Raw genomic sequence first — 17304 nt, 5'->3', positions numbered from 1 at the left:
TGTTTGTATGGGAAAACACATTATTATATTTTTCTAATGTAAAACTTTCAATTTGCATTGCTTAGAATTAAGCAACCATAATTGGTCACAATATGCTATATTCTTTTAGTCATTACTGAATACAGTTTGTTAATACATATTAGGATTCTTGCCTCTGTGTTCACAGGTGACACTGAACTGTAATCTGCTTTCACTGTTCTGCTCTTACCAAGTTTTGGTATGAGGGTTAAATTGGCCTCATAAAAGGAGTTGGCCAATCTTTCTTCTCTTTCCTAAATAAAGGAAAATAAAACCAGTGTACAAATCAATAAAATAGAGAATTTTTAAAAGTAGTAATGAGTATCAAAATTGTAATTTGCTCTTTTTTCCTGTTTTGACATCTGATCTTATTTATTTATTACTCTCAGAAAATCTCGTTTTGACTGACCTCAGTCTTAGAGGTAGGAGCTCTCAGAGAAGGCAGCCTAAGTCTCCTGGGATATGTTCCTAGCATTTTCTCTGGCCTCCTTCATTCTCTTGACCAGAAGTTTAGCTTATTGTACATCCTTGTCCTTACTTTTGCTTAGTATGCTGTTTCTTTGAAGCAATAATGTGACTTTTGTGTTGCAGGATGCGTGGAATAACAAGACACTGAATTTTGGGTGCTTTGGTCCTAAGTGTCTTACCTTCTTTGTTTAGGGGCTTTCTTACAACGTATTGGTGAACATCACCTTCTGTAGAGAAATTGAAAAGTTTGCAGATTCTGCTAGATCTTTGGGACCCCAGACAACAAGGTATAGTAATATCAGTGGGTCCAGGAGTATCTCTCCCCCACCCATCTTTTTTTTTTTTTACAATGACCAAGTTGAGAACACTGAGATTGGCATCCATAAAGCAACCATAAAGTGAAGATCTACAAAGAGATTTTCACTTTCTTTCTTCAGTCCTCCCTGGTCTCTAACCCGAATGCCCCTTATTTGGTAGCAAGCAGAAACAGCCATGGGTGAAGACACCCTGCTTCATGGGGAAACCTTGTTTGTCATTCCCACCACTGATTCAAATTCCATAACCCTCCCAGTCTTCACCCAGACCATCAGCAGCAACTTTTGTGGCCATACCTTATCACAAAAGGTACAAAGTCTGTGTTCAGTGTCCTCCTCAATGAGTTTCTGGCAGCCAGTAATTGAGAAAAGGATGTTCAGCTTCACCCTAAAGCAGCCAACCACTTCCAAAGCACCACAAAAAAAAAAAAGAGCTACAATTGGTTTTTGTTTATCTTTTAAGTCAGTAAAAATAGAGAAATACCCGGTTGCCCACACATCCCCGTCTGCTCAGGAGCACTCTACTTTACACTTACTGGCACAATTATTTTAATAGCATCCCCTTTCATCCTCAAAGTGTCACTGCTGGGCAATTGCAATCACTGACATGGATTCGGTGCCACATGTTGTCTGTTTCACAGTGGTCAGTTCCCCTGGCTGCTCTGAGCTTCAGGGTTCCCATCAGCAGAATAGAAGTGCTTACACCCCACTGGGTTGCTTGAAGAGCAAATGAAACAAAGCAAGTAACCTCTTAACTTCTAAATAAAAGTTAGTTGATTCCAACACCAGCCATCCCCTGGAACACACAGATTAGAGTAAGGACCCCTGCACCCGGTTTAAACCCAACAGAATTCCAAAGAAATCTTGATTAGAGGCAGGAAAATATGTATGTCACTGCCCCTGGTTCAAGGCATATTGCTCCTAAAACCCTTAAAATTTTCTACATGATAAGAGTCCTAGGGGCACCTTTTGTTCTAAAGTTGGTTTTTGACGCACTGCATGACACAGAGCTCCTGAAACCCTTATAATTCACTGGCTGATAGGAGTGTCTTTGTTCTAATGAGGTGACTCTGGACAGGTTCCTGGATGAGGGCTGGTCACCAGAAAGACCCAGTCATGGTTAGAGGCTTGGGATTTTCGACCACACCCCCATTCTCTTGAAAAGGGAGAGGAGCTAGAATTAGAGTCAGTGATCAATCATGCCTACATGATGAAGCCTCCAGAAATATCCTGAAAGTAGAGGTTTGGGGGAGCTTCCTTGTTGAACGCATCCACAGGCCAAGTGGTGATGCCCCCCAGCTCCACAGGGCTGCAAGCTCCTGCGCTTTGGATGCTCCCAGTCCTCACCCCATGCACCTCTTCATCTGGCAGTTCATCTGTATCCTTTATCAAATCCTTTAATACACTGGTAAATACAAGTGTTTTCCTGAGTTCTGTGAGCGGTTCTAGCAAATGATCTAATCCAAGGAGGAGGATCATGGGAACCTCCAATAGGTATCAACTTTGACAAAAGGGGTGAGTAACCTAATGACCCAATAGTTGTGATTGGCAACTAAATTCTCCTGGGACTGAGCCCTTAATCTGTGAGGTCTGATCCTATGTCTAGGTAGGTAGTGTCCTGAATTGAGTTAAACTGGAGGACATTCAGGTGGTGTCCCAGAGTTTTGTTTGTTGTAGGAAACCCCCCGCCCCAGTACGTCTGGTGTCAGAAATGTTGTACATGTGGTGTTAGTGTGAGAGTAAATCAGAAACACAGAAGGAGATTGGGTGTTTTACCTACACAGCCACCAATGCCCAGCCCCTCTTTTGTCCCACCCCTTCTGAAAATCAACAAAGCCTAAGTCCAAAGATGTCACCTTCAGTCACTGCTCACCCCCATCCCCTGCCCCACCGACTGTCTAATTCATCGAGTCCCTCAGAGGACTGGTTCTTCCTCACTCTTGCCAGTCTCCTCTCCACCAATATGTGGCAAGATGTTCATGTTCACACTATTTAGATGCATAGCTGGACCTGTTTTTATTTTCCTTCCTTTCCTTTGAGGTACTCAGAAGTACAAATATTTGTTCTCATCTTTGCAAAGTAAGCTCTCCCTTCCCTGGAGCAAATAGAAACATGTTTTTCAAGTTATGGATTTAACAAACTGAAAGTATATGGTGAAAGAACAAGAGGAAAGAACTTCCACCCAGACCAGAGATTACTTGGAGGTAATAAGGAAAAGAGGTCTGCAGGTCTAGAAGCAGGCAGGAGCCAGACTTTGCTCCAAGTCAGTATCCTGAGAAGCAGCAGGACTCCAGAGAGGAGGTACACGGTTCATCTCAGCAGCATCCTAGGCAGTGGGTTTCAGAGCTTTGTCAAATATTCCAGTGTCTGAAACATGTCAGCGAAACTGCCAGAAACTGCCAGACCTGTCAGGATTGTGCAGACACAGACATGGGCAGATCGGCGGTAACTGGACTGGAGAGATGACGCATGACTAGTAAAGGCCTCCAGAAGCTCTGGAACTGGTGTGGTAAAAAGATATGGTCGGGGCGGGGCTCCAAGGCTGCCAGAGTGATTCATGTTCACCTTACTGCCAACCCAAAGGAATGGCAGCTTGGAGTCACCATTAGGTTGATTCATGAGTCACAAAAAATGTAATGTTTCTTGCACACTTGTGCTTCTGGGCTTAAATTCAAATCTGTTACAGCGCAGTAGATTCCTGACTTGGGGAATAATGCAGTAGCTGAGAGATTACCCCCTAAGAGAAAACATCTCTCTGTTGACCATTCCATGGTCACACTTGCACACTTGTTTTTGCCACGTTCCAATACCATACTGCTCACCAGCCTCACCATCTGTTATCAGAAGCTGGCCTAGGCATCCAGGCTGGGGCTTCAGGATCTCTCTCTCCTTGTCTTGATGAGGTTTATCTCAGGAAAGAGTCACTTGTAGGATGGAAGGAGTTTCTCTTCTTCAATTTCACTTTCCAAATTTCTTTGAGTGGCCATCTATCCCCAGTGACTCTCAAATTTCCATCTCCAACCCTGTCCTCACTACAGAAGAGTAGCTCATGTGACAAGCTACTGGAACTCCCCTTGGGTACCTAAATAGAAATCAAGTTCCAGATGTTAAAAACAGAGCCCATTAGTTCACGCCACCCCACTCTTTACCCTGCCACCCAGTCCCTATCTCAGTGATTACACCACCACCCAGTTGCCTTAATCAGAAATCCAAAGTCACCAAGTCTTTTTTTTAATACTGTTTTTTTTAAAGATTTTATTTATTTTTCTTTTAGAGGAGAAGGGAAGGAGAGAAGGAGAGAAATATCAGTGTATGGTTACCTCTCATGAGTCCCCTGCTGGGAACTGGCCTGCAACCCAGGCATGTGCCCTGACTGGGAATCAAACCATGATCATGTGGTTCTCAGGCCCGCACTCAATCCACTGAGCTACACCAACCAGGACTTTGTTTCCTTTGTTTCTTTGTTGAAGTTTTCACGGAGATCATTGAGCATCCTTACAACCAGTGTTTTAAACTCTGTATCTGCTGGATTATTTGTCTCCATTTTATTTAGTCCCTCTTCTGGAGTTTTGTTTTGTTCTTTGATCTGGGATATATTTCTTTGTCTCCTCATTGTGGCTGCCTCCCTGTGTTTGTTTCTATGTATTAGGTAGAGCTGCTACATCTCCTGGTCTTGGTAAAGTGGCCTAATGTAATAAGTGTCTTGTAGGACACATTGCACAGCCTCTAAAGTCACCCTATCTGGGTGCTTAAGGTGTGCCCCCTATGTGGGTCATGTGTGCACTGTCCTCTTGCAGTTGAGCCTTGACTGCTTTTGGCACATTGGTAGGAGGGATTTACCCACACACCAATCATTTGCAAGGATTAGCTATAACTACAGCAGAGAATCTGCTGTGTGCAGAACCCGACCCCACAAAGCAGGACTTGTTTCAGTGAGGCTCTTGTGCCAATGGGTCCACCCCTTGAGCGTGTCACTCATGGAGGGGTTTGGGTGATGCTCCAGCATTGTCTAAAGCTGGCCACCAAGTGCACTGGTTCTGGGGCCTTCTGGGAGATTCAAGCCAAAATTAGCAACCACCTGTGCCCTGTCCAGGGCCACTCAGCATAAGCTACAAAGTGATCTACAAATGACTGCTATTTATGCTGGGCTTAGAGGTGCCTAGAAGAGGCCTAGTTGCAAACTGAGGCCAGTGGTTTCAGGCCTGGGCCCACTTAGCAAGAGGTAGGAGGCACACTAAGGCCAGATACTGCTTGTCAGTCATTTGTGAACCTTTGAGAGATTTTAGGAAAATCCACAGCGTGAGCCAAGACGAGGTCATTTGTATGGAAAACAAGGCCCCAGCAAGGCCGTTTGTATGGAAAAGCCACTGGAAATGGCTTTGGTGGGCCCAGAATTTGGGTGGATCATGGTCTCAAGGAATTGCCAGGGAAGGGCCAACAGTGTAAGCCAGGTTGATGGAGACTCAGATATTGCATCCCCCTGCCAGATCTGTGGGGGATGATGTGGTAAAGGAACAGTAGCTGCTGCCAACACTTCTGTCCGGGAGAAAGCTATTTCTTTAGCCCTTGACCAGAAGCCAAAGGATTCAATTCCTCCTCATATGTCCCTTACTCACCTTTTAAGCTACTATATCAGCACTGGAAGTCAGAGCCAGTGAGTTTGAGTATGTCCATGCCCAGACCCTTTAAGAAGAACTTCCTGGGACTCTTAAAGCCCCCCATCTCACTCAGACACAATCCCTGCTGGTTTTCACAACCAGAAGTTATGGTGACTTCTCTTTCTGGCACTGAAACCCTGGGTTGGGGAGCCCAGTTTGGGGCTGGGACGCTTCGCTTCTCAGGGGCAACCTCAGAACCCCTCCTGATTGTTAACTGCCACATGTGAGTGTGGGACCAATCTGTTCTGCATCTCCATTCCTCCTATGAGTATAGACGTAGCTTCTTCTGTATATCCTTAGTTATAGGACTTCTGTTCAGCTAGATTTCAGGCAGTTATCAATGATGGTTGTTTTATAGTTCAGTTATAATTTTGATATGGTTGTTGGAGGACTCACGGACTGCATTTGCCTAACTCCTCCATCTTAACTGGAAATCCATTCCATTGTTTTTATATATATTTTATTGATTATACCATTACAGTTGTTCTATTCCCCCACCTTCATTCCCCTCCACCCGCACACTCCCTCCCCCACCATTCTCCCCCCCTTAGTTTATAACCACGTGTCTCAAGTTCTTTAGATTCTATATTTCCCCTACTATTCTTGCCCTCCCCCCTATCTATTTTCTACCTACTGTCTATGCTGTTTTCTGTACCTTCTCCCCCCTTCTCCTCCTCCCATTCCCCTGTTGCTAACCCTCCATGTGTTCTTCATGTCTATGGTTCCACTCCTAATCTAGCTGTCCTCTTAGTTTGCTTTTGTTTTAGGTGTGGTTGTTAATAACTGTGAGTTTGCTGTCCTTTCACTGTTCATATTTTTCATCTTCTTTTTCTTATATAAGTCCCTTTAGCATTTCATATAATAAGGGCTTGGTGATGATGAACTCCTTGAACTTGACCTTATCTGAGAAGCACTTTATCTGTCCTTCCATTCTAAATGAAAGTTTTGCTGGATAAAGCAATCTTGGCTGTAGGTCTTTGGATTTCATGACTTGGAATACTTCTTTCCAGCCCCTTCTTGCCTGTAAGGTCTCTTTTGAGAAATCCGCTGACAGTCTGATGGGTACTCCTTTGTAGGTGACTGTCCCCTTATCTCTTGCTGCTTCTAGTATTCTCTCCTTCATTTTAATCTTGGCTAATGTAATTATGATGTGCCTTGGTGTGTCCCTTCTTGGGTCCAACTTCTTTGGGACTCTCTGAGCTTCCTGGACTTCCTGGAAGTCTATTTCCCTTGCCAGACTGGGGACATTCTCCTTTATTATTTGTTCAAATAAGTTTTCCACTCGTGGCTGTTTCTTTCCCCCTTCTGATACCCCTATAATCCGGATGTTGGAATGTTTCAAGATGTCCTGGAGGTTCCTAAGCCTCTCCTCATTTTTTTGAATTCTCATTTCTTCACTCCTTTCTGGTTGGATGTTTCGTTCTTCCTTCTGGTCCATTCCATTGATTTGAGTCTCAGGTTCCTTTCCATCACTATTGGTTTCCTGTGCATCTCCCTTCATTTCAATTAGTTTAGCCTTCATATGTTCCTCTAATTTGTGACTATAATCTACCAGTTCTGTGAGCATCCTGATGACCAGTGCTTTGAAGTGTGCATCTGAGCGGCTGGCAATCTCTTGGTCGCTTAGAGTTATGGGCTCTGGGGCTTTGAGTTCTTCTTGAGCCATCTTTTGAACTGCTCATGCCTGTTACATGTCAGGATCAGAGCCCTAGGTGTTCACCAGAGCAGGGCAACTCAGTCTCTGGGTTGTGACGTTGTATGTGGGGGTGGGGTCAAAGAGGAGCAATGCTGGTCCCGTCTGCGCTTCCCGCCGCTGCCGCCACAGGTGCCACAGCTGCCACCGTCACCAGGGCCCACCTGTTTCATCCCACTGCACACGAGTGTGCCACCGCCGTCAGCCCTCCACCACTGGGTTCGCCTGCTGGGGCCTTCGCGGTCCATCTCACTGTGCAAGAATGTGCAACCGAGGTCAGTTTGCCCCACACCCTGACTGGGTCCGGGCTGCCTGTGCGCCTATGTGGGGGGATCTTTCCTGCCCGACCCTACTCCACTGCTGGCTCCGCCCCTCTTACTGTCCCGGTTGAACCGTTCGTTGTTGTCGGATGTCCGTATAATTCAATTTTCTGTTCTTTGGCCGTGTCTTTGTTCTCCAAACCTTTGTTGTATTCAAACTTGGTTGTGGGAGAAGGCACAGTGTTTCCACCTATGCCTCCATCTTGGCGGAAGTCTCCCATTCCATTTTTATCAATAGGGAATTAGAATCAAAAGTAGAATGGTATACTTATGAAGTTTTCCATATGCATCTTTTGTTTATGACCTCAATGACCATATTCATGAGGCTTCTTCTCCCTGGTGAATTCCTCCATATTACTAGTATGTCCCCCTTTTCAAAACACCTTCAGGCTGAGTTTGCTATTCCACATTGCTGTGCCCTTGTTCAATTATGCATTTCAATAACCGAACTTCCACATTGCTTATGTCTTCCTCCCCAACAAAATTGACTGCTCCTTAAAGGCAAGAGCTGTCTATGCATTTTTGTATTTTCAGTGACCAGGTCTATACCTAGCACTTAAAAGTTGTTTAATAAATGTTTGTTTACTACTTAAATGTTCATACATTTGCAGACTTTAAAGACATTAGAGACTGTGGAAGTTATTCAGTCCAAACAGGAATCCTGGACACCGCATTCCCTATGATCACCCATCTCTTTTTGTAAACCTCTAGTGACTAGCACCTTAATAGAAAGTATACCTCATTGGGGAAAGAGTTTTGGGGTTTGTTCACCAGCAAATCTCTAGAACCTAGATCAGTGCCTGGCACATAGTAGGTGCTCAACAAGTATTTGATAATGTTTGAATGATTAGCTGAAAAGTTTTTCCTGAAATTTAACCAAAACTTCTCTCCCCATAATTTCCACTCATTGATCTTGGAATACATGTTTGCTTTCTTTACATGTTGGGTTTCACATATTTCTAAGAGAGATCTTAGATCTTTCGCACCCTGAACTTCCTCTTTTCTAAGCTTAAAGTCCTCAGTTCCTTCGGCTCTTTCTAATGTGTTCTTAGACCCTTTGCCATCTTCATACATGCTGTATTGTCAACAGCCATTTGATAGTGAAAAATATTTAGAAGAGCTGTGAAAATGATGAGCATACCATCATTAAAACTTATAGCACTAGGCCCAGTACAACAACCTAAACAATTAAGAATTCAGAGACTCTGGAGGTTGTCTAGTCTACACACTCCTCACTTCACAAATTAAAAAACTAAAATTAAATTACTCATCAAATCAAGACGTGTTTCAGGAGCCAATCACAGGTAGATACAATTTAACTCAAATTAATCACATTATTCTATTTGAGTTCTCCTTCTAATGCAAAACTGAAAAGCTCCTACCAGATTTGCAAGATCTAACTCCCACCAAAAACTATTCTCTCTAAGGAGATGATGAAACTATTTTTAAAAGAAAGCCAAGTTTTCTATTTCTACAGGAATAATTTATAGTCATTTGAGCTGTCTTTCATGAATTACCAGATTCTTGGTTGCCTAAACGGAGAGTTAATAAAATAGTTTATAAGTTATTAAAAGAGCTATAGAAAACCATGTTAGTAAGTTCTTAACAGATTCCTTGTTCGATACTTCAAAATTTTTAGGTCATGAATTAACTGAATCTCAGTGTAAATTATAAGACAGAAGCGATTTCAGCTAAACCACAAGAGATTCATGTCACACTTCTCTTTCATCCCATATTCAGGCAAAAGGAGAAGAAATTAAATTAAAACCAATTTTTCAGAACAAGCAGGGATCACCCATTCCCATACCTATTTACCACTTCCACTTTTCAGAAAATGTCCCAGAAAATAAACAAACTCAAACAGAAAATGTCAAATGGTTGGTAAAGACATTTCAATATTTCAAAACTGGGGGTAGTTACACACCTTTTAAGGAATTCTCCATATTGATGGAGTAAAATAGTTAAAAGGAGGATTGTAAGGGCTATTTTGCATTTAATAAGAACAATGTCTATTTGCAAATAATCCAGTTTGCAAATGATCCAGTTGTAGAGTTGGTTTTTGAACTCAATCTGCTAAAATGAATTTGCCTATTTGTAATTGGACACTTCTTGTACTAACAGACAGATAAATTTTATTTTCATGTTAATTACAAACTTTAGTAGTCAAAAACTTGCACAAATTATTTTGGAGAGAATCTTCCTCCGTGAACTTGCTCTTCAAAGACTGGTCATTTAAAATAGAAAAATGCACAGTGGAGTCTAGTATTAGAATTGCATCGAAGTATTACCAGAACAATGCACTGAATTTTTATCTTGGAAATTGCCGCTAACTACAACACGTTTTTCTTTCCCTGTAATTATATTCACCTTTGAAGTCTCATCCATGTCGCCAGCTTTCCAATTGTGGTCTGACAGCATCAGTAACACCTGGGAACTGGCTGGAACTGCAAATCCTGAGTCCTATTGGAGACCTACTAAAAAAGAAACTGCGGGTGGTAGCCCAGCACTCTGTGTCTAAATTAGCCTGTCAGGTGATTCTGATGCAAGTTTGAGGATAGATGCTAAATTGTGGTAGCCACTCACCACATCCTGTTTCTTTGTCTTTCAAATGTTTTTACCATTGTACAGGCCTGTGCCACCTTATAGAGGTAAGAGGAAAGTAGCCTATGACCTCTGGGAGCTGTCCTGGCATTCACAGCTGGGTTTGGCATAGAACATAAACAATTTCACAAAACATCATCAGTCCAGGCCACTGTGTGATCGTGACAAAAAACAAGACCACTCTACAATCATGTCTGAACACAGCCCCAAACAGGAACTTGTTGAAACCACAAAAATAACCGAAATATTTTCCAACCTAGCTGAGTGGCCATTGCCTCTTTCCCCAAATTAAAACTTTATACTCGGTTTACTTCTGCCCATTTCCAGTAAGATTTATCAAATACCCAATGAAAGAATTGCTTCACTTCCTGACAGCATCCAATCCCAGAAAAAAAGCCCCATGACTTGATATTTACCTAACATAAGCTCAAATCCTAAAGTAACTCCTTTCTAATTAGTTCTTACTAAAAAGTTGCAGGGTGTGCAGTCTCCCTTGCTTCGGCGAATAATAACCCGACCTGCTCAGAACAGGTGGGAGAGGGGTTTGACTGGACAACACTGACCCAGGAATTATCACACAGCCTTCCCATCAGTGGGGACCAGTGCCCTTTCATAAAAAGCTTGTTCCCAATCCCACCCAAGAAAAGTATCGAAATTGAGAGTTTTCTTTTAGAAATATTTACAACAATCTGAGAGAGTAATTTTATGTCTGTCAAACCTAAAAATAGAACATCAGGCTTGTATTTTGTGTACCAGTTGCTTACATTGTATTTTTCTAGTAGGTTGTAATTGTATCTCACAAATGATCTGCAATAGATTTTAAAGAGAGAAAAAAAACTGGTTGTTTATCACACATTGTTTGAAATGCACCAACCTAAATGACTTCTCTAATCCTTTCCTTTCTCAGCGCTGCTCTCACATTAATCTTAAAATTCTGCTTTCAGATTATTACGGGCCACCTTCAACATTACAATCTCCCGTTTTCCAGTTGAAGTGGGAGAAAACTAACTTATTTTGAGCGTCTAACCACATTCTATTAATTGTGCAGATTTAAATACACCCAATATCCAGGACGGAATTTTAAATAAATATTGAAAGACCTACTCTACAGAGAGCACAAGGCCCCTATATTTTTGTGGGTGATTTAAATCATCAAAGAATATATATATATATATATATATATATATATATATATATATATCTCAAATGTTATTTCAAAAAAATCAAACAGGAAAGTCTTCCTAATTAACTTTTTTAGAGGCCACCCCAGTAGAACAAACCTGGCCAATATAGCATTTCAAAATTAGAGTGCTATGACATTAGTAAGTATTGGTGCAAAAGTGTGTACTGGACACATTAGAATTTGTTCTTCAGTTAACATCAGTGAGGTATAGCAGGTCCTTGAATGATGTCATTTGGTTGAACATCATTTTGTTATAATGTTGATGAGATGCCGAAGGAACTTAACTCATTAATATCAACTAGCCTATGGCAAAACTGGTTTTGTTTTAAATTGTTTCACTTCAAGTTTCAGCCTCTATCAATGATGTCAGTGAAGAATTACTGTATTCACTGTTAAGCGTTAGCACCATTCATGGTGCTTTCAGGGATCACATTTGTGCCACCTTCCCTCTTATGATAATATAGGCTTTGTCATCCTTGGCAATAGAAGGAAGTGTGACATAGGTAGAGCCAATCAGAACATCTCACCCCTCTGGCCTCAGTGACTACAGTGATTTGCTCACAGCCCACGTAGAATTAATCCGTTTTCCCCCAAATCAGTTTCCATCTACAGGAGGCAAGGAAGTTGCCCTTTCTCCTTTGTTGTGAGTCATTAGGACATGGTACAGATTGTCATAGCTATGTTCCCAGTTATGTGGAGAAAAATCTATCTGATATAGGAAAAACGTCAATCTGAAATGCAGGGAGATGTGGAAGTAGAAAGAACAAGACTGAGAACGAAAGTCCAAAGGAGAAACTCTCAGCACTGTGGAATTCCCTGGGGCTAAGTCATCCCTGAAGCCCACTCCTCTTCCCTAACTAGAGCTTGCTTTCATAAACCAACAAAATTCCCTTTTTAATTTAAGGTAGTTTCCATTTTTTTCCTTTTACTTAAAACTCAAAAGCCTCCATAACACAAATCTTCAATAAGTGGCCTGGTGTGGTACTGTAGAAAGAACAAGGGCTAAAGATTGAGATGAATACAGTTTTTCCACTTAGTAATTATATGACAATTAGTTACTCAGCCTCTCTCATTTGCCTTGTTTGCAATCTGGGAATAAAAACAGTCCACACTTAGAGTTGTACTACTAGCTTTGCAAAGGCAGAAAATACGTCTGTCTTTCTTGTTGTGTCCCTGGCACAAATGAGGCACTTAATATTTATTGAATAAAACAACACATGAAAGAATGAATTGGAGGTTAAATAAAATCACTCTAATATTCCTAGTAGGATGAATAGCACGTGGTCTGTGCTCACCTTTCTTTTTCATGGGAAGAGAGAGAAGAATCTCTCTCTATCTAGTATTTGTTCATGAGTTAACTCTACTAGAATCTCTGTCTTATTTACCATTTTTCCCCAATAGCACAATGCCTTGAATGGGGGTACTTAATAAACAAATGAATAAATTAAGTCAAGGGAGGCATCCTGGAAGAGGTAACCTTTGAGCTGAACTCAAAGAACAGAAGTGGTAAGATCATCACAGGCACAGGACAGACGCAGCAGCCGAAAAGGCAAAGAGACATGGCAGAGCCTGCCTGATGTGGCCAGAGTTCAGCGAGCATGGGTGGCAGAGAGAGGAGGCTGTAGCACAGTGTCAGCTAGAGGGAGGGAGACCGGAGGCTGACTTGATTATTGGTGATGGAGTCAATGACTGAAGTCAATTGTTGCAGGCAAGGAGCAATGACTAGGATATAGAATGGACAGGACTTGGTGAATGACTGGCTTCCAAAAGGAAAGAGAGAGGAAGAAATCTGAGGGGGCTTCTGGATTTCCCTGTCTTTGGTCTCACAGGGGTCTGCTATTGGGCTCCTCATCACAAATGAACCCTGGCACCTGGCTACCTGGATCACGGTCCCAGGAGAGGAAAAAGTTTTCCTCAAGCCTCATAGGGTCCCTTAACGGGACCTGGAAATTAAACTGACTAAAACAGATTAACAGGAGCAAAACATACAAATTTACTTAATATAAATTTTACATGACATGATAGCTTTCATAAAAAAAAGTAAAGACCAGAAGAAATGGTTAAACCGGAGTGTTTTTATGCAAGGTTTGATGAAGAGTAGACAGTCATGGAGAAGTATGACAGGACAAAGGGTGTGTGGTAAGTGTAGTGAACTGGAGGAAACTCAGCAAGACCTACTTATTCAGATTTTTCTCCTCTCACTGTGAACATGAAGATGCTCCTTTCTCCAGGCAGAGAGAGGGCCCCTCTCAGGATCTCATGACCTGCTTGAGGGAAGACAAGCCAGGGGGAGGTCAGAGAGAACTTCCTGCTTCTTCCATTTTCTCAAACTCCTTCAGCTGAAAATATTCACTATGCCAAGATGTTATATTTTAGGGTAGCCTGTCCCGAACCCCATCACTTGAGGAGATCAGGCACACTTAGGGTGGTATGGTCACAGACTGAACCTCATCACTTGAAAATGAAAGCTTGTTTTGGCAAATGTATCTATGGTGAAAGCCACCATTTTGACATTTCTGTGTTTCTGATTTTACTTACTTTTCAGCCTTTGAAAATTCCTAATTTCCTCATCAGTTTATTGGAGTCTTGTTTTCTAAATGTCTTTTTATCCTTTACCCAGCATTTTTATGTGTTTTCACCACTTGAGTCAACCAAAATATTGTTGTCAGAGGTGGCAACAGTGGTTGTCATATTGTCAGAGATGCAAGTCTATGGCTGGTAGTTCTATTTACTATACTTTTAATATTTTCATTTCAAAAATGTTCTCTTTACTTAGTGTTTTTTCTCTCTACACTAGTGTATTTTAAAATAGTTTACTCTATTTGATCTTTTTTCTTTTTAATATATTTTATTGATTATGCCATTACAGTTGTCCCATTTCCTCTCCCTTCATTCCCCTCCACCCTGCACACCCTCTCCCCCACTATCCCCTCCCCCTTTCGTTTATGTCCATGTGTCACAAGTTCCTTAGATTCTATATTTTCCCTGCTATTCTTTTCCTCCCCCCTATCTATTTTCTACCTACCATCTATGCTACTTATTTTCTGTACCTTCTCCCCCCTTCTCCTCCTCCCACTCCCCTGTTGCTAACCCTCCATGTGATCTCCATTTCTATGGTTCTGCTCCCAATCTAGCTGTCCTCTTAGTTTGCTTTTGTTTTAGGTGTGATTGTTAATAACTGTAAGTGTGCTGTCCTTTCACTGTTCATATTTTTCATCTTCTTTTTCTTAGATAAGTCCCTTTAGCATTTCATATAATAAGGGCTTGGTGATGATGAACTCCTTGGACTTGACCTTATCTGAGAAGCACTTTATTTGCCCTTCCATTCTAAATGAAAGCTTTGCTGGATAGAGCAATCTTGGCTGTAGGTCTTTGGATTTCATGACTTGGAATACTTCTTTCCAGCCCCTTCTTGCCTGTAAGGTCTCTTTTGAGAAATCCACCGACAGTCTGATGGGCACTCCTTTGTAGGTGCTTTCCCCTTATCTCTTGCTGCTTCTAGGATTCTCTTCTTCATTTTAATCTTGGCTAATGTAATTATGATGTGCCTTGGTGTGTTCCTTCTTGGGTCCAACTTCTTTGGGACTCTCTGAGCTTCCTGGATTTCCTGGAAGCCTATTGCCTTTGCCAGACTGGGGAAGTTCTCCTTTATTATCTGTTCAAATAAGTTTTCCACTTGTTGGTCTTCCTCTTCCCCTTCTGGTACCCCTATAATTCAGATGTTGGAACGTTTAAAGATGTCCTGGAGGTTCCTAAGCCTCTCCTCATTTTTTTGAATTCTCATTTCTTCACTCCTTTCTGGTTGGATGTTTCATTCTTCCTTCTGGTCCATTCCATTGATTTGAGTCCCAGTTTCCTTTCCATCACTATTGGTTTCCTGTGCATCTCCCTTCATTTCAATTACTTTAGCCTTCATATGTTCCTCTAATTTGTGACTAAAATCAACAAATTCTGTGAGCATCCTGATCACCAGTATTTTGAACTGTGCATCTGATAGGTTGGCTATCTCTTGGTTGCTTAGAAGTATTGGCTCCGGGGCTTTGAGTTGTTCTTCTTAAGCCATAATGTTTTGGTCTGTTCGGGCCTGTTATGTATGAGGTGTGGAGCCTTAGGCGTTCACCAGGGCGGGGCAACCCAGGTTGCTGGGTTGTGATGCTGTATGTAGGGGCGGGATCAGAGAGGGACAATGGCATTTTTTCTGCTCTCTCTCAGACTTGTCCCCTCTGTTGCTTCACACAAGCAAATTGGGCCCCTCTGGTGCTGGTTCCCGGGTGTGTGGGCCTGTGTACCCACCAGGACCCTGTGGGTCTCTCCAACAAACTCTCTGTAAGCATGGGAGCTTCTCCCAGCACCTGGACCCAAAAAGTTTTTCCAATTGGTACTTTTAGGCTTAATTCCCATAGCTGGGGCCCTACCCTGCGTGATCTGTCTCACTGCTTGCTCCTTTACCTGGTTTATCTGAGTGTGAATGTGTGACCTCGATCAGCCAGCCACCTTGCACTCCCACTGCCACCCCACACCTGGGATCTGCCAACAGCTGCCTGCGCACCTGGGTTGCTCCAGCAGCTCTTTCCTGCAAGCCCCTGCTCCACCAGCTGCTCACTCCGCCCCTCTTACCAGTCTGGCTGAACGATTCGTTGTTGTCGGACTTCCATACAGTTCAATTTTCTGTGTTTTGGTTGCGTTTTTGTTACTAAAACTTTGTTGTCTTTAAACTTGGTTGTGAGAGGAAGCAGAGTGTTTCCACCTACACCTCCATCTTGGCCAGAAGTCTGGGTAGCACCTGATCTTTTTTCTTATATTTCATGACTAATTTACTTAAGGTTTTTCAGACTTTTTACTTTCTAATCTTTGCACAAGCAGAGGCGTATGTATAATTTTATAAACTAATCAGTAAAGCAGAGAAGTGAAGAGCATGAGTTCTGGATGCCAACTTCCTGAGTTCAAACACTCATTGCCACTTAGTTAAACACCCTGTGCCTTGAACTTCCGCGTGTATGAAATGGGGGTGATCATAATAGTACCCTTCGTATTGGGGACTGAATTAGTTAACATACGTAATGCTTTTAGTGCATGACCTACCACATAGTAAGTACTATATTGTGTTCATATCATACAGTGATTAAATCGTTAAAAACATTATTGCTACCTGGCACCTGTCAGTGACAACATGTATAGATTAGTAACTCACTCACATGAGCTTAATTGGCTGGAGAAATAATATGAAAGCCATGCCCATATAAAAGTTAGAAAACTGGACCTAAGTATTTTACATGAAAAGAGAATTAACACTGAACACTTACTGTGCCGAGCACAATAGTAAGGATTTTCTATAAATCATCTTATTCTTCTAACATCACTATAACATAGGTACTACCATTAGTCTCATACTACAATTGAAGAAATGGAAGTTCTGTGAAGCCAAAGGACTGACTTATGCTTGTAGATGGAAGAAGGAACAGAGTCAAAGGCAGGCTGTCAGGCAGCACAGTGAGCATGTTTGACCAGAAACGTGGGCAGTCATGTGTCTCTGGCTTCAGCACCCGCCTGTGTCCCTTGAATTCATGGATTTGGTTCCATGTTGCTATTGGCTGTGGCAGCTGCATGGGACATTAAAGACCCCTTAGTCAAATGAAGGCTCTCCATTTTACATGAGAGGAAACTGGGGCTACAAGTTTGTGACTAGGGCTCCACAGTTAAAAATGGTAGAAATAAGGCCAGAAGCTCTATCTTCTAACACTTACAGTGTTCATTCATGATACCTTCCTTAATCCTCAAGTCAGCCTTTTCTAAAAAAATAACTTGTTTTTTACAAATAAACCATCTGAATTATTTGATATGAAAGAAATACAAATTATTTTATTAATATATAGAAATCCAGCAGGTTGAAACATTTTCACCTAGATAAGTTTATTACAGTTACATGTATAATTTACAGCTAGCAATAAAACAAGATAATACAACACCAAGCAATTTGAACACACGTAATTTCAAAGGAGTGACAGGTGTTTAACTGGGTTAGATAATAATGCCACTGTCACTGAGCCAC

At 41.9% G+C, this 17304-nt stretch overlaps 1 pseudogene; it reads right to left on the bottom strand.

Annotated features, from left to right (window-relative positions):
- Positions 1 to 403: 403 nt before the first annotated feature.
- Positions 404 to 2279, bottom strand: LOC118975718 (40S ribosomal protein S6-like; annotated as a pseudogene).
- Between the last annotated feature and the right edge of the window lie 15025 nt (positions 2280 to 17304).

Source organism: Sturnira hondurensis, unplaced genomic scaffold (assembly GCF_014824575.4).
Source record: "Sturnira hondurensis isolate 20B ecotype Veracruz unplaced genomic scaffold, ASM1482457v3 Scaffold0020489, whole genome shotgun sequence".
Taxonomy (NCBI): Eukaryota; Metazoa; Chordata; class Mammalia; order Chiroptera; family Phyllostomidae; genus Sturnira; species Sturnira hondurensis.
This window is presented reverse-complemented; position numbering and strand designations above follow the sequence as displayed.